Here is a 24,835-nt window from a genome sequence, read left to right as displayed (position 1 = left end):
GCCACCCCGCGCCCGCCCCTCGTCCCCTCCCCGGGCGCCGAGGCCCGGCCCCGCGGCGCTCCGGCCCCACCCGGCCCTGCCCCCAGCCCCGGGAGCCAACGCTTCCCCGGCGGGCGGGCGGGCGCGGGGAGCGGTTGGCGCGCGTGTGTTCGCGCAGTGGGATGCCGGTGGGAGGGCGAGTGTACCCAGGGACGCGCGCGAATCCCTGCCGGTAGACGAAGGCGCGGCTGCATGTGTGGGGGCAGCTCGCGGGCTGCGGAGCCTCCTGTGTTTGTGTTTGGGGTTTATCAAGGTGGTTAAGCTCCTGTAAGTGCGACCACGTGCGTGTTGAGGGAAAACTCCTGTATGCGTGTTTGTCTGCATGGCGTTTGTAGTTGCATTTTTTTTCCGGCATTCCAACTTGTGTACTCTTGCATTTGTCATGCTCAGCTGTCATCATGAATTAACATCTCCTAGATATATGTGTGCGTGTGATATAAATCTCTGGCAGCCTAGATAGAATTGTGCAGAATGTTCTTTTACACCTACCCATTTCTAAGCACATGTGTTTGCATTTATTTAATGAAGATACAGGGGGAGAGCAATGTAATTTGAAAAAGCACAGATTAAATCGGTCAGCTTTTCATTTGTAATAAGGAACAGGATGGTTTTAATCTATCTTTGCAGGGGTATGTGCAATTTCCTTTCATATCAGAGCCCCTAATGCCTCATTTGTTCTTCTGACAACTTAGAAATTCTTCAGCCAGGAGCTATGTACCCAACAGGCAGACTGCTCAGTCCGTGGATATTGTGTAAATGTCTGGAATGTACACCTGGTATCCTCTCCCGGGGTATCCACAGTTTAACAAAGTAAATAGAAGATCTCAAGGAGGAATATGGTAAGTAAAACACTGCTCTAAACTTACAAAAAGCCAGTGACCTAAAAAACTGGGGACAGGTGTCAGCTGATCTACTTTCCAGCTACAACACTGTTTTGTTGAATTCACTTCAGGCAACTCTTTTAAATTTGAAAACCTCTATTTCACCATCTGCCAAATGGGAATGACAGGATTTGTTTTTCTCTTCCTATGTGAGATATTAACTTGAGTATGTCGTGGTACTGTTCAAAGCCAAGAATTAGAGATTTGGTAATAGGCAAGTTGAATCAGTATAGACTCCGCATTGGTCTCAACCACCAAAATACTTACGGGGGACACCTTTCTGTGGTTCATAGTCCCAGGGTCTGAGGTTGCCTCTGGAGGACACTGTTTTGTGGGTTATTCATGACATTTCTTAGGCTGAGAGGCTTTTGGATATTGGGGGAGCACCGGAGGCTGCCAAATTTCTCTCAGTAGGTATATGATAATCAGAAAAAAAATGATCTGATGTCAGGATAGGAAGCAGGGAAAGAACAGACTCAACTATGCAGAAAAAGGAACGGAAATTGACCTTGATTGGCTCTATCTCAGGACTGGAGCTGGCCCTTCCTGCTTCTCTGGCTGAAATACTGAAAGAAAAATCTCCGTTTACACAGAACCAAATCACCAAAGAGAATTAGAAACCCCCACCCATGGCACTGCCTGCAGAGTTGCCAGGAATAGTGCTTACCCTAGTGGCCTGAAATAATTACGCATCTTGCTCAGCATCTTGTCCTGGACTAGGGATTGATTTAGGCCACTGGGAAAACGAGGGCCCAGGTCTTTGCTGCTGAACCACAATTCCATTTCTCTACTATGGGATACGCCAGGATCAGGAGCTAGTGTAGATGGACACATTGTCATCAATTTTGGGGGTTCTATTTGGTATGAAAAACAGTGTGGTTGCTCAAATCCAACATGTTTTTCCTCTTTCTAAGCTGGCTTTTTTCATGAAGTAACCTTTGTCCTTTCCGTTTTTCTTTCTTTTTTTAAATCTACACTTGTATGTGTTACGATCCATATATGAATATTTCAGGGCTAGGTTTTTGTTTGCAAGCACAGTGGAAACTTTTTTTTTCTTTTGTTAATGAGCTCTCACTGCAAATGATAGATTTTCTGAAACAAACTAGCGCAGAGAAAGTGTCTGGCTTCTGTGATGGATGTCTAGTCCATCTGGACAAAGGGCGAGTTTGGATAGAATGTAGAGGTTTGAGGAACCAAAAAGATAGGGCCATTTATCTCTTAATCTATCTCTTGCTATCCATAGTAGATATCTTCCTTGGAAGGCACCTTCATTAAAAGAAGAAGATATTAGATACACCAAACATCTAATACAAAATTTCAACTAATCGTAATCCTAACCTGAGTCTGCCATTGGCTTTCTTCATGGAAGAAAATTAGTATTGAGTTTTGGTAGCTTCTAGAACTTTTGGCAAAGCAGCCATGCAAGCCATGCTGCCATTTATCTGCTGCCACCACAGTGGAATGTTTCCCCAATCACACTGATCTGTTCATTCATGTAAGTGTTCAGGTTCAATAGCAATGGTGGGAGAAGACTGAGAAAGAGAATGAGGAGGAGGAAGAGGTGCTGAAGATGATGGCAGAGCAGGTAGTAGGCAGTGGAATAATGTTGCAATTCACTAGTCAGAGTTAGTCATGTCCTTATTTTCCCTCTCACTCTGAACCTTTGCCCTGGATAAGGGGGAGTTGAATTTAGCTTTAAGGAGGGATTAGTAAGAAGAGAATGTGAATGTTGGTTTGACAGGTGGGGTGGGGGAGGCCACTGGAGCCCAGGGGCTGACAACCACTGGAGCAGTTTCTTTTTCCCCATGCTCAAAACTCAGCTAGTCTAGGCTTCCAGTCGCCCCAATTTTGTAACAAAATGTAAGCATTTGAGTGTGAACGTCTAGTAGCAACCTTTGGTGAGGATGTTTTGTTTAGAATTTAGTATTTTGTAATGAAGGTGTGTTTAAAAATGTATCAGTGACTTCATTTTATTTACATATTAGAATTAATTATTGAAATACTTGATTAAAATTTACAAATGACAGAAGCTAATCTGTAGGTGTTTATTGTCTAAAGTGTGTTTGTTGCTTCAAGGTGTGTTTATAAAAGCGTATACAATTTAAATTACTGGATTAAGTAAATTGAAATGATTATTATTAGCATATTTGTAATAAAACATTTGTAATGATTTAAAAAGTTCATCCACAATAAATAAAGAAGAAATATGGTCTTAGCTTTGCGGATTACTTGATTTCAAAAGAAGAAGAAAATCCCCAAATTAATGGTCTTCACAATTTAGAAGGCAGATTAGATGCCAGATTCAGTGCTCAGTTCTTTAAATGCATTAATTCATTTAAATCTCATAATAATGGGATTAACACTAGTATTATAACCCTTTTACAAAGAAGAAAATCAGGTTTAATATATTTATGTGTCCAAGATCATTCCAGGTAGAAATGGTCCATCTGGGATTTGAACCAGGTCTGTCTGACTCTGGACTCTGTGTTTCTCTTATTTATTACTGTCCTTTTTTGGAACAAGGATGAGAGCTTTCAGATGGGAGAAGAAAGCAGCCTTGGTGGAGAGCAGGCAGGGCTGGTGAAGGTGAATTTCATTTCTTACTTTTTAGAGTCGCTGGCCACATGAATGGTGATGTTACTGTCTAGAATTAAAGAAATGGAGAAAGAAGAGTAAATTAGAGAGGTGGGAAGATAGGTTCACTCAGGAGAAGAAAATCCAGTAATATATCCCAGAGGAGATGCCCAGAAGGCAGTTGGGTAATGCAGGTTGAAAACTAGAAATAAATTATTCAATAAGTAAATAATCCTTGATTTTCTCCTCTCTCTGGCAGCTGCTCAGTACCACTTCCTTTGGAGACTTGCATGGTGAACTCACTTCCCCCGTGGTCCACTCTCCTCTCCTACTCTGTGAGCCCCTCCCCCATGAACATCCAGGACTGGTGGCTCATGCTCTCTTTGCCCCATGCACTATCCCCTGTCATTGTCCTGAGCAGGTCCATCCTGCTTCACAAGCCGTTGTCTTTCCCCGTGCCGTGACCTTTATCTTAAACTCCTCAGACGCAATCTGGACCTTACTTGGACCAAGATGTAAGCCAACTCTGAGAACTGGAAGTTTACAATCCTACTCTTTGGCAACACTCTCTGGTCTTTTCCATTCAGGAATGAGCCATCGACTTGCCAAAGTCTCTACTCCTTCAATATGTTACGCGTCTTCTTAGCCCTTCCCTGCCTGAGGGCCCTATCATACTGTGCTTTCCATAGTGACTTCCTGTTGCCCACCGCATCTCCAATCTCATTCCCTGCTCCTAGGAAGCCCCTTCTGGAGGCAATCACGTCATGTACCAGTTGCCATTGCGAACCCTGGGGACAAGACTCGGGTCAATCCCTCCACCCGCACACAGCAGATCTCTTCCCACGCAACTTCCAGATGCCTGTCACCTGAGCCCTGCTCAGCCCCAGCTCTTTCCTACTGAGCAGAGGCCTTGTCTTCTCCCCCAAGAGGAGGAGAGCTAACTCAGGAACAGCCTCCCTCTTTCTTCCTCTCTCCAAAGCTCATCACTGGTTCTCATTTTCTTCCTTTCCCCACCCACTCCATCCCAGAGGAAAATGTATTCTTTGTCCTCTCCTTGTTCTGGGTCATTCCTTCTCTCCTTTGAATATGTTGTAATTTCTCTTCTTCCATCCAACGACCATTGCTCATGTGTCCTCCATATAAAAACGGTCCTACTTTCTTGGTCCTGTTTTCACCTCAAGTCCTCCGTTTGTTCTTCTCAAAACTGCTGACCTCCTTGAAAGTGTACTATATTCGTGTAACATATATATTAATGTATCGTGCATATATATCATATACATTTACATATCCCCCCTCTCATTCTCATGCCGCTTGATTTGAGTTCTATCCTCACAAGTCTGGTGAAGCTTATCTAGCCAGGAGGGACCTTCTAGATGACAGATATAATGGCATCTCTTCAGTTTTTTTTTTTTTTAAGATAACATTGTAAAGATTTTATTTATTTATTTGTCAGAGAGAGAGAGCACGTGCATGTGCATACAAGCAGAAGGACCAGCAGGCAGAACAAGAAGCAGGCTCCCCACCACCACCACCACCGAGCAGGGAGCCTGATGCAGGACTTGATCTCAGAACCCTGAGATCATGACCTGAACTGAAGGCAGAAACTTAACCGACCGAGCCACCCAAGCACCCCATCTCTTCAGTGCCTGTCCTGCTAGTGGCGGCTGTGAATTCGAAACTGGGGAGCAGTTCTCTCCCTCAGCTTCTGAAAAAACTGTGCCATTCGCCTCTGCTCGCTCTCCCGTCACTTCAGCTGTCTCATTCCCTGTGTGTTCTTCTTACCCCTTTCTAGTCTTCTTGATTTTAGGCTGGCTTTTGTGTTCTAAGCATCAGCTTCTTGGTACCAGGATTTTGTATAATTGCTGGATACTTGTTGGCTTACCTTTCACAACTAGGCAATCCTGCCCTAGAGGCTAAGACTCTAATTTAGAAATAGTCTAATTCAGATATAAAAACACCAGCTGAGCCTTTTTTAAGTCTCAAGGGCAGTGCTTTGGTTTCTTCCCATGACTTGTCCCTTGTGGCTCTTTGCCTGCTCTTCCTAACGGGCAGAGATCCACGTGGGCTTAGCATACATGTCCAAGGATGAGGCTCACAGAGGGTTTCAGGAAAGTTCTCACAATGACAAAGATAAAAACAGATTAAAGGGAGACTTAGAAGAGGCAGTAAGCTTGAAGACACAGGGTGGATGGCAGGTCTGTCCCGAGGCCCCAGGACCCGAAGCAAAACATGAAGTGCATGTGTACTTGTCTGTGTGCGTGCGTGTGTGTGTGTGTGTGTGTGTGTGTCTGCATGTATCCATGATTCCTGGGTTAGGTTTGGATATGTAGAGAATTATAAGGCCCAGACCTTGCTTCTAAGGGCATAAAATATCTCTAAAAGGCAGGAGATGAAAAAAGAAAAATAATAAAGGGACAAGGGAGTTAGCTACAAACAGCGAGTAAGTGCCCAGTGTCCTAGGAGCTCAGAGGACAGAGGGATTTTGCGGGCTATGCTAGCCTGTAGCTCTTACCTGTGGGGAGATTGAAGTTCCGTACAACCAGCTGGAAAAGGAAGAGAAGCCTACACTTAGTTCATAGATAGACAGGCACAGTATGTGGCAGAAGCTGAAAAGGAATGGAGGCTGCACTTGGGAGTGGTCTTGAAAGCCTCTAGAGAGGGAAAATCTTCCTAAGGGACAGGTTGTGAGTGGTAAACCTGGTCATCTGCTTTGTATGGAAGAAAAAGTGGCATGAGGTAGAAATGTATGTAGATTTCTGGGTAATGGCCAACAGCCTGACCATCTAGTCAGAGGCCTGGAATGAAAAGGACTGGAAGATTGGAGACATGGAGCTCTAGGATGGAGACATGGGAATGGGAGTGGCATGTGAAGAGTTTTGTGTTGCGTGTCACTAACTTCCATGGGGAGGCACTGAAAACAGAAGCAGACAAAAGGACTCAGCCAGTTGATGTCAGCTATCCTTCCTTGCCAACCATCCTAGATCTGGAACAAGGGACGTGTGAACTTAGTGGCCTCAACAGCAGAGATGGAGGTTATCCATGGACTCACACTTATCAAGGTCAGTTTAGCAGCTGCTGCCTCTGAATGTCCAGCCTGCCTGCAACTGACATTAGTCCTTGAGAATATCTTGGTGATTGTATATTGGGCCCCTTCTAGCCTGGAAAAGCCAATGGTTTATCTTGTCTTGGGATAGACACCTATTCTGTGTATCTCATAGAACCTCAGCCAGTATCGCCATTATCCAGGAGCTTACTGGATACCTGATGCACAGGCATGGAATTTCACATAACATCACGAATGACCAGGGGACTTACTTCAGAATGAATGAGGTCCTAAAGTGAGCCCTGACCATGGGATCCACTGTTTAGTCTTATTACATGCTGCATTGCATATTACATACAGCATGCCTCTAGCCCTTAGCTGTGAGGAGCCAAACTCACAGAATGATGGAATGGTCTCCTAGAGGCACAGCTGAATTTCAGTTTGCTGGTAATAATCTGCAAAGATGGAGCCATGTCCTTCAGGATGAAGTATATTCACTAAATCAGTGTCTGCGTAGCACTGTATGCTCGGTAGGTTGAAAGCACAGGTTTGGGAACTAAGAGGTAGAAGAAAGAATACCTCATTCAACATCATATCCAATGACCCATTCAAGGTCTTTGTTTTTCCTACCCGTGCAATTCTATCCTCTGAGGGGTCTCCAGTGCGGAAGTACTTTTGTAAAAGGACAAAATGAGAGTCCTGTTGAACTGCAAATTCTGAGCAGGAGGAGACTTTTCTACAATGGAGACAGAAGGGAATATGTGTTGGAACACAGGTGGTCCATTGGGTACTTCCCAGTACTCCGCTGATCCCTTGTAACTGTGGATGCATGCATATGGCTTAGCAAGGTTTGGACCCTCCAGAAATGAAGGTTTGGGTCCCACCACAAGGTAAACCACCAAAACCTGCTGCTATGGTAGGTAGATCAGGGTGAGGAGGATTTAGAACAGTGAGAGGAACAGGGAGAGATAATCATTCACAGCCCCAAGACCTACTATAGTCATTTGCCCCATTGACTTCCTTTTCCTAAGCTTTCCCTTAAGAAGAGAGCTCCCCAAATGTGCATGGAGATGATGACTGTTGCGATGCAAGGAGAGGTGCTAGTGGCCATGGCTGTGTACTGCTTAGATCTTCCTTCAAGAGAACTTGCTGCGAGGAGGGAGTTTGGTCAGCAGCCTCGAGCTGCTGAAAATTTGGATCACGGTGTTATCCACACTGTGGCCATGCTCCACCTAGACTGTTGCTAGCCAATAACCGAGAACAGTGGGATGGCTATAGAGCTGGACATTCCTTCTCAACACAGCCTCTGCCAGGCTGACATTTCTTGCGTTCCCTATTGATGGCTGAAACTTTCCAGGGCTACACTGCAATCTGAGACTCCTCTACCGAAGCCTGCTTCATTCCCTCTTTCCTTTCATGGGTTTTGGACCTACATGGTGACCTATAAGCTTTCCCTACCTACTCCTGCTTCTTCTGGCCTCTAACCTTCATGTATGTTCCCCCAGTAATTGCCTTGTGTGTCTAATTCTGTCCCAGCATCTGCTTCCTAGAGGCCCTGAACTGACAGGTGAACTGATCACCCCGGTGATCTTTTAAAAATAAACACACAAACATACACATGCACACGCACACATACACTTATTACAGGTGGGCCTTGGTCAAAGGAAAAGGAAGGTCTGACTCCAAGCTTAATTGAACTGAAACTCAGGTTTCATGGTCTTTAAAAAAGAATGAGGATGTTCTCTATGAACTGATATGGAAAAATCCCCAAGACGTTTTAGCTGGAAAAAAGCAAAGTACAGAATAGTGTATGTAACATGCTGTATTTTTCTTTGTATGTGTGTAAAAACATATACAGATACAGAGAAAAATAAAGGGAGGGGCTGGCAGTCCTCCCTGAAGAGGATTTTGATTTGCTTTTATTTTGAAACTTGAGATTGTACTACCTATTGATAATCAAATTGCAATCAATCTTCGCATCTTAGCACGCCACCTGAAAAATCAATACTTTATATGTAGATTTACTAGCATCCTATACGCTAGCTGGCACATGATGCAGTAACGTGTATGGCTCTGATTGGACCTAATGAATTTTATGATCCTTAAAAACAGTGTCCCCAATGGAAAAAGATGGTCTGGGTAATCCAGATGGCATGAGTGATTTCTGACTCACCAACCAACTGAATAATTCATAGACGGTCTGCCGTACTGGGGCAGAGTGGACATTTAGAAACCTCCAGCTGTATACTGGTGCGTCAGTCGGGCTGTGTTTGCGGCTCTGAGAAGTTTGCCCCTTCTAGAAGGAAGTGTGCCCTGCCATTTTCTTCTTCAGTGTTACAGCCTAGGCTAAGTTATGCCTTATTTCTACACCTCAGATCCATATTAAATATTCCTTTAGGGCTGATACTTCATCAAAGTGCGGGTAAGAATCCCTTGGTAAATATTTTCAAAAGATGCTTGTTTAGGTTCCACCCTCCCCTAGCAAAATCTCTGAGGGAGGCCCCATCGCATCCATTCTGAGAGCTTTTCCATTATCCTAATGTATTTCTCTGATGAAGAAGAATTTTTGTAGGGCAATTTTCAAAATTCCCCTCATGGCAATTACCAGGAGATACTTGTGAAATATTCACACGTCCAGGTCTCTCCCTTGGTGAAGTCTGACTTAGTGGGTTGGAATTGAGGCTCAGGAATCTGTATTTTTTTTTTTTTAAGATTTTTATTTATTTATTTAAGAGAGAGAGTGCAGGAGCAAGAGCGAGACAGAGAGAAAGCGCACAAGCAGGGGGAGCCAGAGGGGCAGGGAGAAGCAGGTTCTCCACTGAGCGGGGAGCCTGACATGGAACTGGATCCCAGAACCCTGGGATCACGACCTGAGCCAAAGGCAGATGCTCACCTGACTGAACCACCCAGGCCTCCCGGGAATCTGTATTTTTAATAAATACTCGGAGTGTTCTTCAGGGAAACATTATTGTAGGGTAATTCCTTCCTGTGGGCTGCCTTACAGCACATCCATTGATAAAACAAATTCAGGGTTGCCTGACACTAGAGATCCCAATATTAGTTCATCTTTCTTGCACGAATTCTCTTTCAGAATGCTTTGATAATTAAAAATAATGTTCTCCTCATCATTGTAAAAGCCAAATTCAAAAGCACTGTGTAAGAACATGTCTCCGGAGAAGTGTACAGTAGATAGTGAGTAATTCTAAAATAAAGCAAGCTGTTAATGGGGTGGCCTTGAAATCTAGACCTTAACAAAAATCTGATAACTCTAGACCAAATCAACTGATGGACTGGTAATGTTTTCATTCCCTTCCCAGCATCTCTGGAGCATTGACTCGGAGTTATGCTGTCTTTAGGGATCAGCCTGGCTCCTTCATCCATCTCAGAGAAGCAGCAGGACGCAGGGTCTGGGCTAAGCTGAGAAGGCCTGATGGTTACCACACAGCAAAGTGTCCCCAGCCCCAGCTCCTGAGGTTTCCAGACAGTTTAGAATTATAGCCTTAATCCTGCTGGCAAGTTTCATGTGGCCCTGGACTAGCTGGGTACTGTGGTGGCGGGACACACTGGCCTGCCCCCTCCTCACTCCTGATGATTGGCACCTGGGTTAGCTGGTTTTTCTGTCTGTCACTCCTGGGGGTTTAGAGTAGTGTTGAGACGGGAGGGGCTTCGGGTTAAACACATAGGAAGAAAATGTGTTGAGATGATCCTGGGACCATCTTTTAAATTTTTTTAAAAATCATTATGTTGGTTAAATGAGAAAAAAAAATCTACCTTATGAGGATATGGTTTGGCAACTACTGAATCATACTTATCTTAAGAGCCATCGTGTCCAAGCAATAACTGAATTTCACTAAAAAATATGTAGCCTTTATAATGACTCTCATACTGATTATAGTATATATTTTGTCTTTGATTAGAGTTTCAGGAGGCTGGTTGCATGCAAAGGCTGTTTTGGCTTGAGATTCTTTTTCCTTTCAAAGGCCAAAATGTATCATTGTCTTAAAAATTTAATCATTCTTTGGATTGTCCCATGTGAACATAATCCATTAATTAAAAGACTTTAAAATGTTTACAGTTGCTTAGTGATGTGAACGTAATCTTCAGTTGTTCCTTTTGCTCATTTACTCAGCACACACACACACACACACACACATACACAGTGAGTGCCTTCTGAATGGAATGCCCTCTAATGGGTATGAAGTCATTATGGAATGACTCATGGAATGTACAGTCCACTGAGGTGCAATGGGTAGATACTAAGTCAATCTATCATTGAAAATTGCTGATTTATAGAAGAAAAAGTAGTATTATAGAAAGGAATATCAAGTGATACTTTTATTTAGATTGCAAGATCAGGAAAGGCCTCCCCATCCATTCGTCCATCCATCCATCCATCCATCCATCCACCTACCCATCCATCCATCCATCCGTCCATCACTCCAACAGATACTGCTCAGGCATCTCTCTAACAAAGTGGCATTTGAGCTAAGCTCGGAAGGATGAGTAAGATATAGCCTGGAAAATACGCAGGAGGTCAGCTGGAGAAGAGGAAACAAGTGTGAGGTAGAAAAGATCTTTCCATATAGAAGGAACTGAAATGCGGCAATGTGCTGAGGCTCACTGAGCAAGGGAGAAGATCTTGGGGAGAGATGACGGTGGGGAAGGAGGCAGGGATGAGGGCCTATTTGTGATCTTATTCTAAGAGGTCAGTAAGAAATGGTAACTGTTTTAGAACTTACCCCATAGCTGGGGGTAGGGCAGAGAAAAAAAGAGAGGAAAAAGGGTAGTATTGGAAAGAAAATATGAAATCAGTCAAACGCCAGCCTCTCCTTGTTGATTGTGATACACACCCTGAAGCAAGATATGACCCCCTCTTACTCCAGACCAGTGTTTTTCAATCTTGAGAAATGTGCAAATAGCTTTAGAAGGAAAACAGAAATTTAAATAGACCTCCCTTCCATGGTGGTTTAAACAATTTTATTTTTATTTGAATATGTGGTCATTGTTATGTGTCCTTAAATGTATAAACCATAAAACAAGGCATACTTCTATATACTTCAGTTTGGTTATAACATAAGCCAATATAAATTTAAAGTAATATTGAAATTAACAACCTGAATTTAATGTGACAGATGATGTTTTGATGAATTGAAATCACTGCTTGCATTTCCAAAAAAAAATAGAGCACCGCCCACAGCGGCATAGCTTCTCCTGATTCAGCACATGCTGATGCCTTTGGGGACTCCTCTATGGGATCTATTAGGAAGCCATTCTTTGTCCAGTGTACTGGCATACCATTTGACTATTGCTTGGTGGAGATGCCCCAGTTACCATTGGGTCTGAATGGTAAGAAACAATTCTCATCCGTCAGAAACAATTAAAGTAGAGAGCCTCAGTGCCAATGTTAGCCTAAAGATTAATACAAGATCAGCCACTGAAACCAGGTAATGGCCATGAAGAAGGAAAAATCTGGAATTACCAGACCCCCTGGAATACTTGGGTGCCTTGCTATGGCTGTGTGGACTTTTGTTTGGAAGACGGTTCTAAATGAGAGTGGATTGCTCCCAGAAATTTTCTAGGGGAAACTATTTCTTCTCATAGAGCCATGGGGACAGGATGAATTTTTTTTTTTTTTTTAATCAGTCTCAAAAGGGATCATTGAAATCCAGGATTTGGTGTGGAGTCAAGAGGAATCATTAAGATTTGAGTATAAGAAGAGGCCAACTGGGACATGGTCACATGTCCCCGTGGTTCCTCCTTATGGCTTTCAGGACAGACAAGATCAGAATGAGGCAACAAAGAGCTTTCTGCTCCCTGGGACTTGTGGCTGAAAAAGGCCTATAGCACTAGCCTCCCAAGTCAGGTACACAAACCCATCTATTGGAGAGTGGGAAGAAAATATTAGGGGTCCTGCAAAAGCTTAGCCCTGCCCTCACGCACATAAAGAACAGCTTTCAAAGAAATTTGAGTGGGGACTCTGTAAAACTAAGCAGTTTGTATAATTTTCCAAATGCAAAGAACAGTGCTTTTTCTGACGAGGCAGGAGGTGATGTAGTCTACAGGTGTTAAATTGATCAGGTTAATATATGTGGGATGTCAACTCAAGTTCAGGGTTCAGGGTTGTCACAACTCTTGCAATCCATCAGCAGTGGGATAAATGACACTAAGAGCAGGGACTGGATGGAAGATGTGGTTGAATTCCAGAGGAGCAGTTAGAGCCAAGATTGAGTCAGCACTGGGGAGGGTAGATGGCCACTCGCTGGCCGGACTGGACTGAACCGTGCTGGAGGGACTGGCCACGAGTGACCTTAGACATGAGCCCTTTAGCATAAGCGGCAAGGCCAGAGCTCAATTCCCAAAGATCCAGCTGGACAAGACACTTCAGGGAAGGCCAATGAGGACCAGAGACTGTCAAACCATATGTCCCTTTTATTTATTTATTTGTTTGTTTGTTTGTTTGTTTGTCAGAGAAAGAGAGAGAGAGAGAGCGCGCGCACAAGCTGACAGCGTGGCAGGCAGAGGCAGAGAGAGAAGCAGGCTCCCTACTGAGGAAGGAGCCTGATGCGGGACTCAAGACCCTGGGATCATGACCTGAGCTGAAGGCAGCGGCTTAACCCACTGAGCCAGCCAGGTGTCCCTTTTTTATTTTTTATTTTATTTTTTTAAAAAGATTTTACTTATTTACTTGAGTGAGAGAGCACAAGAGGGGAGAGGGTCAGAGGGAGAAGCAGACCCCCTGCCCAGCAGGGAGCTGGATATGGGATTCGATTCTGGGACTCCAAGATCTTGACCTGAGCCAAAGGCAGTTGCTTAACCAACTGAGCCACCCAGGCGCCCCTAAGTGCCCCTTTTATTGAGGTCAGGTGAATACTAGGGCACCAAAAAATTAGACCTATTCCCCGCCTGCACTCCAACCACCAGAGAGAGGGAGAATGGAGACTTGACTATTCACCCCAAGGAGATTTGTATTATACTGGCAGGTGCCTGAAATACCAGGAAAGGGACAAAATTAAGAAGAAATGGGTGGAAATGTGTCTCTATTTAGTTATTCTACCGTCAGTGGAAATGAATGCAGAAATACACAACTGAAAAGAGGGAGCAAAGACAAAAACACAAATCAGGGCAAAAAAGCTACAGATACGATAAGTATTCTACTACTTTCTTAACGCTAAGAATCAGGCCTCGTTGTAGGTTCTTCTATTGAAAAAGTTCTATAATGCGTGGACTTTTCAGGTGAAAACCCCCCAAGCTGCCAGCTGATAGTACACTTTAAATACTACTCTGGGTATTGAAAAGGTATTTCCCCGGCTGGCAGCCAGAACATCCAAATCTGGAGCACAACTCCTGCATATTGACATTCTCAGAGTGAGCAGCCCAGACTGGAGGTGAACCACAACTCATTCAAAGGATATGTGCTACCGTGATGTTAAATTCCTCCACTCTAACGTGAAAACAAGGCTCCTGTTCTCACTCTTTGAATCTTTCTATTTCCATACAGTTTTCTCATTTAATTCTCACAGCAAACCCTGAAGGGGCTACTTCTATCATCCTGATTTTATAAAGGAAATGGAAACTTGAAGTCACCTTGATAGACCAGGGCTTCAAGCCCAGGCAGTTGGCTCCAGAGCCCACTCCTACCGCTCCTGTGACCCACTGCCTCCCCTCCGTTTTCTGCTTCAGTGTCCATTACAGATGTGATTTGTGTCAGAGCACATGAAACCTGAAAAGTCATCTTAGCAAAGCTAGAGATGTAACGATTGCCAAGTGCAGACGACCGGTCAGGTGAGCGCTAACATGGAGGTATTATGAGCCATGGAGAAGACTTGACTGACTGGTAATGAATCGGGGCTAGTGGTAAAGTCAGAGTCGTCACTCCCCTTTGGGGCATCGTGTAAGGGATGTGGTAAGTAGTTATTTATGTGTCTACGTTCTTCATTTAGAAAATCTGTATATAGTTACTTTCCAGGAGCTGTCACCTGTGTCCTGTATCATTGTATCCTTAATAGGAATTTCTGTGGCTTGTCATGTCGTCCCTTTCACGTCACAGAAGGGGAGTGTCTTAGTAGGAAGAGTGAAGGGATGGAGGCAAGTGAGAATCTTGAAGTATTCTGGTAACACTTGGACCGTCCCAACACACAGCAGTGGAAACTCAACATTTGCCAAATTTCCAAGCTGTGCTTATCAGTCAGGGTTTTTCCCCCTGTCCCTTTTGCAAAGTTTTCTTTCCTAAGCAAAGTTACCACCAATAGCAGTTTATGATAATAGTGGGATATGAACAGCATACATGTAAAATTAAGGACTATAGAATTTAAAGCTTTTAATACCATAGCATTAAAGTGAGTAGACTGAGACTACTTAAGAACTTCTCATTATAACTCTCCTCCTGATCGAGTCTATTTGTATCCCTGGTTTTAGCCTTGCAGACTTGGAGGGAGTGGTGAAAGATGAACGGGCAGTGCTCAGCCACAAGGGGAGAAAAATGTCATCTGGGCCCCAGAATAGCAACAGCAATAAATATGGTCATGTCGCTCTTCTGCTGAGGCTGAAACGACAGACAGGATCACATTTGCAGCACCAAACAGGCCTACTGGCGACCAAGGGCTGGCTCAGGAGTTGGGAGGAAACATGTACAGAAACTGATGCTGACCAAGAGCCTTGATTTTGGAGCTGTGATAAGGCTTATGAAGAAAAAGGCACAGAACCCACTGCAGACCTAGAGGGGGCTCTGCACCCTCCTGGCCACTGGGGAGTAAGTTCTAAATCAGCTTTTAGGACAGCTGGCTCAGGGCTCTTGAGAGCTGAGCCGTGAACTTCCTTGCACGTCTGCCTGAGAACTTGCTGTTATCTGCAGCTGCCACAACCATCAAGGCACATGTGTAATGAGGAAGGTGACAACGAGGGCTCTTGTTGGTCATCGGTTATTTAAAGAGGGCCCATCGGATTTCAGCTACTTCATTGTACGGAATCAGCACCTTTGCTCCGGGGAGGTCTTAGAGGAAGGGGCACCTCCCTCCCTTTAAAACTACTCAAGTCTCCCTTTTCAGACCAAGCTTCTGGGCTCCAGCCATTTCTGGGACTCCTGGTGCTTCATCTCCATCGTCTCATTTCATGTATATTTCAATTTCATCTTACTAGGGCCATGTCTCTGGGTGGTGGTGATTTTACCATCTTCATATTCTCTTGCCACTTGGAATTGGCAACAGTGGGCTTTTACATTCGCAGGACTTGCACAGAGCAATAGTTTTTCAGGCTGAAAAGTTTTTCAGTTGATACATATATTTGGTTTTTTGGAAATGGAAGCAAGCATCACCTGAATTGGACAAGTTTTCCTTTTTCTGTTGAACTGCCCTGCTCTAAAAGGACATGATTGCTTAGAAAGCCATGCTCCTCTCTATGATCTTTGGGGTTTACTGGTCTCCCCACCCAGTCCCCAGTGTCACTTAGGGAGTCACTGGCAACAGTTCATTGTGGTCACATGTCACCCATTTCTCTCATGCAGCATGAACAGTCACAGATTCAATTTCATTTTTTCATTTGTCTCAGTTATATGCTTAGGATTCAAATTAATCTTTTCCCTCTGAACCACAGTATGGCTTTTATTTAAAAAATATGGTAGGTGAAAAATTAAAACACACTGCTTTAGACTTGGGTATCACAATGTAAAATTCAGTACTTTGTTCTATTGTCACTATTATCTTATGCTCCTTTAGTATCTTATTAAGACCAACACGATAAATGAAGTAGTTTTTGTAGCACTAGCTCTCATGTTTGTTCTCTCAACATCCCTGGTGAGATTGGGTAGTTAAAAAATCATTCCAGTGTGTTGAAGTTGGCGCCAAAGAAACAGACGACTATTTAATGCCCAGGATATGCGGCTGCCCAGGACCTTATCTTGTCCTATTTATAAATTAACAAAGCAAAATCTGACTTAGAGCAATCCTTGCAACATTAGCATTTTCTTTCTTTAAAGCTTATGTCTCTGAGTTTTTATGCCATTTTTCTTATGTGGCCAGAGACAATGTAGGCATAAATTAACTTCTCCACTTATTATTTAGTGACTAAAAGAACACAAGAGCAAGGATATTAGAAAAATGAATTCCAGTGTATTACTGAATATTCTAATTTGAATTACAAAGATAAGTGCCAAATGATCTTAAATCCCTGGGAAGATTCCTTTAAACATAAAAAGAGAAGGATAAAAGGTGTCTGGGAAAACTACCTAAGTCACCTTTTGGGAAATGGGGAGAGAAAGTCACCTTCCACAGAGAGAATGGCACTCTGTAGTTGTGCTTAAATGAGAAACTGTATATAAGCACACTGTAAATTAGTAAGAAAGCACTTATCTTAGGAAACACAACTAATACAAAGGTACAATTTCACACTCAAGTTTTAAGTGTCTTCTATGGAATATGTTTCCTTCAAGACTGTGTCTGAGTATTCTAGAGGCTTTCAGAGTTGCAAACATTTACAAATATTATTTGTAAATATTTATTAATGTAACATTAAGAAAGACGCATTAGTGATATTATTCAAATACTAGTCAAGCACACTGGGAAGTGGCTCTTTTTTTTCTCCTTGACTTTTCTTATCTTCATATTATAATTGACGTTTGCCTAATATTAACACAATCAGCAAGGCATAACAAATCAGCAGAGCATAAAGCTTAGAAATGTGTGTATCTATGCATAGTATCTAAATATTTTGTTGTTATTTCTTTCATTAGGAATATTTAATTTCTAAAAGAAAATAAATATTTAATTTCTACCTAATGCTGATGCTTTCATGTGTGTTTTTGAAGTTTAAATGGCTAAAATTTACATGAAATTGTTAGAATTGCCAAAAATGAAGTTCCAAGGATCAGCCGATCTAGCAGCCAAACTCCTCTGACTGAAGAACATACCATACGAACAGTAAACATTTACCCAGAATGTTAAAAAAAATACCAGTTACTTTTACGATCTTATCATTATTATCTGTTATAATTTTCATATATCCTATGTTGAACATTGTGTTAAATACTTAACATTTTATAAATCATGACGAATCCTCAATCTATCCCAATCAAAGTGATACGATGATTTTTCCTGGTTTGCGAGTGAGGAAGCTATGCCTAGGATCACAGGGCTGGTGAGTAGTGGAGCAAGGATTTGTTCCCAGCTCCGACTTTAGAGTCTGAGCTCTTAGTTGGGCTATGGTCTGCAGTGGAGGGCGAGGCTAAATTAAAGTGGACAAGTTACACAGTAAAGCGTAACCTCAGGCACTGAACTCAAGACAGTGAAAGGATCCCACAGTACTGGATCACTGTGTCCAAATCCTTCACTGTAAAGTCAAGAAAGAGGACTGAAGTCAGACTGTGATGTAATAAATAATGGAGTGTTCTCGGGTTGGCCCGTACCTAGGCTGAGGCAAGTGGTGAGCCTCTTGAGAGCTGTGGGATGGGGTAGAATGTCCATAGGATTTGCAGCTGGAAACGTTGTGTTCCAGTTCCTGCTCTTCCACTTATTAGTGGTGCTATACGTATCATATCTCAGTGCTGATTCCTTATCTCCAAAGGGGGTTTGTTGGGACAATCAAATGAATACTGTTTTTAAAGTACTTTGTAAACTTTTGGAAGGATATTAGATATTACTAGGGGAATGTTGATTCAAATTTATAATAAGTGTTGGCTTAGTTTTAGGAGAATAGTCTTTCCATTCTGTTATTCCCTGTTTTTTTTTTTTTTTTCCCCTCTATGAACTCTAAACAGTCTTGGGCAAAAATTCCTGAATTAAAACAATTAGTGTCTGAAGAAATAGGTAATATTTGCATATGAGACTAGTGAAATCAGAGCTGATGACCCTATGGTTGTCCCTTATAAACAGAGGCTGCATCTTGCAGTGGTAAGAACATGAGCTCTAGATCAGGCTTCGGGGGCTAATAAGGGTGAGTTTGGGAAATTTCCTGACCTCTCTGTGCCTCAGTAACCTCATCTATAAAATGGAGATATTTCTCATTTTAAGGTATTTTGCAAGTGTTAAATACAATCGACACATAAGGGCTCCAAATAGTTCCTGACACACTGTAAACACTCCAAAAAATATTAGCAAGCATGCAGGGGAAATATGTCTTTGCTTAAATTATGTATTAAACCATATTCATGTGTTTTTTTTCTGAAATGTACACCTTTCATCATAGTAGAGATAGATGAGAGAGGGTGGACATATGCATCACATTTTTTTTCTACCAGAAATATGGCTCAAAGTGAATTCTCTAGTTAAAAATTAAGAATTTAGTACATTAACCTGAGTAGTCATTCTTTGAGAGACTAGAAAATTAATCCAATTTTTATAAGTATACAGTAATCTCATAGCTAGAGCCTCCTGAATTAATAAGTAACACTCCGTATTAAATATGATTATTTGTTCTGGGATGCTAGGAAGACCAGAGGTAATATTTTAGAGTTTCAAAAGTACATCTGGGCTATTCTGAGGTCATTGAGACTTTTGCTTAGAAACCCACAGGGGGTAATCTACATTTTTTTGAGGGGAAAGTGGAGGTGTCTTGGCATCTTGAGCCTATAAACTGTAACTGGTGACTTGGCACCATGGGGTTTTATCAGACTGTTTTGTGGAAGTGTTTTCAGATTATTTGAACATTTTCCAGATTCCTCTAAGTCAGCCAGATACTGTAAGTTGTGTTTTCACACATGATTCTGCTCTATTAATTTTACAGATGGGACAAATAAGGGGTAGAGAATTGGAATAGTTCATCAGTTTTACACTGAATTGTTAGTTCTCAAACCCCAAGTGCATCAGAAAAATCTAGAGGGCTTTTTAAAACACCAATTGTTCCAGAGTTTCTGATTCAGTAGAATGTGCATTTCTAACAAGTTGCCAGGTAATACTCATCTGTTTGTCAGGGGACCACACTTTAAGAACCACTAGGATGAATCAAATACGGGAGTCATGTTCATTAGAGCTCTGGTAAACTCGGCAGAATCACCACAATTCTCTAACCAAATCAGTGTACTTCATGAGCCAACTTTTATCCCATTCAATTAAATAATACTTAAGGTTTTGCAGAAGCTTGAGAATGTCAGACAACAGGGACTATTTACCTTTGAGATAAAAATTCTCAAAATAATTTCTAAACAAGAATCTCCTCTCCATTTCTCTTACGTGCACACTAATTACAAATTCTATACAATTCACGTGTGTTGGATGACCGGCAAGGGTCAAGGCAGAGCAGGTGAAGTAGCTTCTGAGTGCTTAGTGTTAATGTTGCTACTTATCAAGAGGAATTGGAGACCATTCTGTTTTCCTCCGTATGTGTAAAGGATTTTTTTTTTCCATTTTGGAAAATTTGATTTTGAATGAGATAGCTTAATTAGTTAAATATATTCTCTTGAGAATACCATCATTTCTGTTTTCTAATTTGTAAAGCCAAAAAAAAAAAAAAAAAAAAAAAAGAAAAGAAAGAAAAGGACAAAAGAAAAAGCAAGCAGGTTATTCTTTAAAAAATAGAGACCTCTTGTGGTCATTCATAAAAGCACTTTAAAAATCAGAAACCTAGGGGCGCCTGGGTGCCTTAGTGGGTTAAAGCCTCTGCCTTTGGCTCGGATCATAATCCCAGGGTCCTGGGATTGAGCCCCACATCGGGCTCTCTGCTCAGCAGGGAGCCTGCTTCCTCCTCTCTCTCTGCCTGCCTCTCTGCCTACTTGTGATCTCTGTCAAATAAATAAATAAAATCTTTAAAAAAAAATCAGAAACCTAGAGTATTAATTTGTCACGAGGTTTCAAGATCTCTGGCTTAGTTGACATATTTGGAAAATATATGTATGTAAATATAATATGAATTAATACCTGCCAAAATGGATGAATAATAGGATTTTGAGTAATAATCACTTTTATAAATATATAGATCATTTTGCCGTAATAGTTCTTTATGGTAAATCAAGACTTGACTGAAGCAGAAGACACCAAAGGGCACATATTATAACTGTCTAGATCAAGGAATTTTCCCAAGCTGGTTATATCTGTGTAGCCAGAATATCTGGAGGATTTTTATCATAATTTTATAGGTTAAGTGATTCAGGCTCAGAATGGTTATGATCAATCAAATCCACCTGCACTCCATTCTTTCAAATATTTAAATGAATAAAGAATAAATGAATAAAGAATGTTAAATATTAACATGAAAAGCAGTTCATTTTCAGAGCCATGATCCACAGTCCAGATTTGTAAATAAATAATCAAATTCTGTCAAATAAACTTACCTTTACACACAATTTCTAGAGCAGTAAGCTAAACAGGTTATAATTTATTATTAATTTATCTATATAAACCGGTTATAATTTATTGTTATTCTATTATTTTTTGTTTCATCATTATTTTTTGCTATTGGTAGTGGTGATGACTACTTACTCTTTTTCACTATTAATTAAAAAGCAGTTTGGAGCATCTTTTATGTACCAAGCACTATTTTGGGTTCCTGGGGATACTGAAATAAATAATATTGGCTCCTTGCCCTTAAAAGGTTCAGAATATAAACCCAAGAAAGAAATATAAATAGTGATTTGAAATGACAGTTTGTGCTTTAATGAGAAGTGCATTTAACTACAGGACTAATTGTCAAGAAGGTGGCTGTATTTTCCTCAAAATCTGTCCCAGGCTGTGTAAACTTTGCAAGTCCATAACTTTTTGTCTTTGCCTTAAAGCTAGCATACTGTAGTAGAAAATAATACCTTGATGAGTAGTCCGAAAAGTCACGTTGGAGTTACAGCTCTTTCACTTACTGTAGGATTCCAGACGAATTTCTCAGTCACCAAACCTTATTTCCCCAACTCTAAATTTGGGATTATAACTGTCTCACAGGCTACAATGAGGATCAAATGAGACTGTAAGAAAATGGTCTGTGATCTTTAATCCAAAATTCTACATTATGCCTTTTGTTTATGAGGTATTATTAGTATTAAACAGCAGTGCAATAATCAATGCACTTTTTTTGTTTACTGTGATTCATGGTTTTGCTGCTACAAAGATGAGTTAGAGAAAGTGCTCAGTGTTTGAAAGTGGGCTGATAGATGTGTTTGTATCTACTTTCCCCATAGCCATGGTGAAGAGAATGAAAAAGGAAATAGGGTTGTGGTTGTCTGAGAAATACAGAAGAAAGCAGAACTGAAGCTGGTTGGGATGGGAAAAGGTACCAAGTACAAATTAATATATAAACTTACACATTCAAAATATACTCAGGGTTCCCCTGATCATTATCACCTTCAAAACAATTTATTCAATATTAAATAAAATATGTGCATCCAGTGGTGTGCTGGTTATTGTTTAACAACCAAATTTCTTGACAAAACAGAGTATAGATAGCACTTGCCGATTTCTATAACATCAATACCCCTACCATGGCCAATTTCAAGTTACTAACGATATCACAGGGAGTTTGGAAGAGATGCACTGTAGCACATCCATATAAATGATTTCCACATACAAATATAATAGATGTAAATAAACTCAAGTATAGATAATAAAAAATGTAATAAAATAGGAAGTGGTGAGTTTTGAGTACTTGCTAGCTTTATTTTGTAAATAATTCATTTAAATATGATTCAATTTTATTTAATTTTTAGTAACAGCTGGGTTGAACATCCAGCTTATAAAATTCCTGAAAAATTAACAATCAGCTCTCATGAGCCTGTCTGAACCAGAGCTGGCACAACACCGGATATATTGGTAATTGCTCTAGTATGGTACTAATTATAGTAAAGATCATCACCTCTTCTGGGAAACTGTGTTAGGTGACTTTGTCTATATTACTATCATAAAAATCTCCTAGATATCAAAGCAATTACCACACATGTTGAAATCTCATTTCTCTTTTTGCACACTTGATTTCCTAGTGATTATGACTTTTAAGTCCATATATTTTGTATCTAGGACTGTTCCTGGGACAGGTAAGGTCAACAATGCATACTGAAGAAATACATTGACCTGGATCTGGCTCCTGTTCTCCAGGAGCCCACAAGCCGATGTTATGTACGAAGATAAACGGTTACAGAATACACATGCAATTTAGTCAACTTCATCTTCGAATAAACAAGTAAATGGATAATGAGGTTTTCATATTACCTACAAGTAGCTTTTAGTTTCCTGTTATTTCCTGGGAAATAACAGGAATTATGATCAATGAAAGTCGATGTAACTGTTTTTTTTTCTACCCCTATTGTGATTAAAACAAAAGGAAAAACCCCAAGCACCACTATGTTTCCTTATCTGCTGAATGATATTCTTTTGATATTCAAATCTTTAAGAGGCAAAAGCAGCACATATTCATTTATAGGAAAATTACTATATGTAGAAGCATAAACAGATAAAAGTCAATTAGCATTTTATAAGATTGCTATATTAGTGAAGATAGGTTAAGATAATAGCACCTGGAAATCACAAAAAATAGCAGTGGCTTAAACAGTATGCTTTATTTCTTCTTTAAGTAAATATTTGGAGGTTTGCAGACTAAGATTAGTGTGGTGGTTCTGCTCGATGTCCTTAGGGGTTCACTTTCCCTTCAGCTCATGGCTTTGGCCATCCCTGAGGTGTGACCCCAAACTTCATGGTCCAAAATAAGCAACCACCCTCCCAGAAGCAGGATGGAATAAAGAAGAGGCAGAGGACTAATAATTTTCTTAAGGAAACTTCCCAAAACATTGTCTGTGGCACGTCCATTATCCCGTTTATTAGAATGTAGTCATAAGGTCACATTTAGGTTCAAAGGAGTCTAGGAAATGCCGTCTTTATTATCAACAGTTATGTGCATAGCTAAAATTTCTATGACCATTACCATCTATTATCTAGCCAACTCCTGGAATTTGCTAAAAGTTATGCCCTTAAACTGCAAATAGAAGAATTGCTAGGCTAGAAGTTATGCCCATTTTCAAGGTTTCTGATGCATATGGATCAATTTCTCCTTAGAAGCCAGGTACACATGTGTACTCCCAAAGACATCTATGAATCTTTGATATTAGACACCAACACATAATCAGTCAATTCCTTCAATGTTTGCTCTAAGGCTTTGTGACTGGGAGGATGTCATAGGGAAAATACTCAGTGTTTTATATGCATGGGATTTATTGTGAGAACTCTTTCAACGGCATGTGACAGATGACTGGCCAAGAGTGTTGAGTCTGTTCAGATATTGAAGTGATTGAATTAGTTAAGGAAAGGTAACTATACAGCATATATTGGAATCTGAAGTTGAAGAATGTAAGATCAACTTTTTCTGAGGAGGAGTGGGAATTGAGGATTATATAGGTAGTTGAAAAAAATCTTGAGGCCTTAAGAGAGAAGAGAAAGTATAATATGTTCTCTTAATGTCATGGAGGAGCTTTCCACATATGCTTTCATCAACTGCTATATTCCAGGCAACAGCTTAAATGCTTTATATACATTCTCTTACTGAATTCCCACAGCAGGCATATATTTTTATATATCCATATTTTACACATGAGACAGTGAAGGCTCAACAGAGGTCAAAGTAGGGGTGGACCCAGAATTTAAACCCCACTCTGTCTGATTTCAAGGTTTTGTTTTTTCCTCTTCTACTCTGAAGAACCAACTGATTAAAAAAAAAAAAAAAGCAAATTTGATAAGGGTCATTTTTTTTTCTGTAGCATTTGAATTAACTTATGGTTGTGAATGATGTTTTTAAATCTTTAAAAATTATAAAAGAATTATAGAGAACAACAAATGATGTATTGTAGAGGGGAGGAAGTGCCTCATGAGATTTTTGTCTCTTTTCATCAGAGTTGCATATTACCTCTCTTTCCTCATAAAACGTTGTGTTCACTCTAAGACTGACAGTTACCATTTCTGTTGTGTTGTCTATTTACTTGTGTCTGCCACCAGACATATCTTGAGTGTCAGGTCTTTGTATTACCAGAGCCTAGCACAATGCTTAGAATGTGCTCACCTAGGTGCTCACTAAGTATTTACTTAATGAATTATACAAGCATTCCTTTTATGGTCATATCAAAACATATTTACTAATGGAAAATTTTTATTACTTTACTATTATGCCAAATTTTAAGAGGTGTACAATCATTAGACTAGTATAAAATTATGATTTGACTATGGCTAAACAAGGGTATTTATAAAGTAACTGAATTTGTGAATAATATGGAGTGCCTACAATATGCGAGGCTATTTTGAGTGTTTAACATTGTATTTACTTATTTGTCAGGAAAACCTTATGGGGGAAGAAGAATTATTACCTCCGCTTCAAAAATCAGGACGTGAACCCGGGTAATTCTGTCCTAAAA

General features: G+C 40.9%; 1 long non-coding RNA gene across 2 annotated transcripts; it reads left to right on the top strand.

Annotated features, from left to right (window-relative positions):
* Positions 1-77: 77 nt before the first annotated feature.
* Positions 78-24,819, top strand: LOC131826695 (uncharacterized). Of its 2 annotated transcripts, none has more exons than XR_009351707.1 (3): positions 78-306; positions 732-878; positions 24,757-24,819. It is a non-coding gene; the product is annotated as an uncharacterized LOC131826695 (long non-coding RNA). The 2 variants fall into 2 exon arrangements; XR_009351706.1 differs by lacking the exon at positions 24,757-24,819 and adding an exon at positions 14,953-17,274.
* Positions 24,820-24,835: the final 16 nt, after the last annotated feature.

This window comes from Mustela lutreola, chromosome 3 (assembly GCF_030435805.1).
Source record: "Mustela lutreola isolate mMusLut2 chromosome 3, mMusLut2.pri, whole genome shotgun sequence".
NCBI classification, from domain to species: Eukaryota; Metazoa; Chordata; class Mammalia; order Carnivora; family Mustelidae; genus Mustela; species Mustela lutreola.
This window is presented reverse-complemented; position numbering and strand designations above follow the sequence as displayed.